The 489-nt window shown below is 31.7% G+C and overlaps 1 long non-coding RNA gene across 1 annotated transcript in view; it reads right to left on the bottom strand.

The window, feature by feature from the left end:
- Positions 1–15: 15 nt before the first annotated feature.
- The window catches only part of LOC104917486, a 20,330-nt gene continuing 19,856 nt past the window's right edge, over positions 16–489 (bottom strand). The window contains exon 6 of the long non-coding RNA XR_796893.2: positions 16–482. This is a non-coding gene — a long non-coding RNA (uncharacterized LOC104917486). The remainder of the gene's footprint in view (positions 483–489) is intronic.

The raw sequence follows: 489 nt of genomic DNA, 5'->3' as shown, positions 1-489 counted from the left end.
GAGAAGAATGGCTGATGCAGTGAAATAGTTCAACAAAATTACTAGGGAAGAGTTTGACCTGTATACCAGAAATACTTTTTCAAATTATTTTTATGATAAGGCTTACAGAATGTTTACTTGTTACAAGAACAGATTCAACACGGTATTAAAAAAAAAAGTCAATGTTTATATTTAGCTTAAAAGTGAGACCACTGAAAAAAGTTTTAAATGTCTGTCTTTGAATTTAAATTGAATAGAGCATTGCAACCACAGTAGCACTAGCACATTTTTTACTGTAGAGTCTTGTGTTACTGATTTGTTATTCTAAATATATTTAGCAGCTTTGAAGTAACAAGTAGAAACTCTTGATTTTCTCAGCTATCACTGCCCTTACATTCCAAAAGAATCTGACAGGATCATGTCACAGAGACTGTTCTCTTCACAAAATATTATCAGATTTTTGGGCAGATGGATGAAGTTTGACAAAGAAGTATCAGATTCTCCTTAAAA

The sequence above is a fragment of the Meleagris gallopavo genome, chromosome 1 (genome assembly GCF_000146605.3).
Source record: "Meleagris gallopavo isolate NT-WF06-2002-E0010 breed Aviagen turkey brand Nicholas breeding stock chromosome 1, Turkey_5.1, whole genome shotgun sequence".
In the NCBI taxonomy this organism is placed as follows: Eukaryota; Metazoa; Chordata; class Aves; order Galliformes; family Phasianidae; genus Meleagris; species Meleagris gallopavo.
Note: the sequence above shows the minus strand (reverse complement) of the source record. Positions and strands in the feature narration are given on the sequence as shown.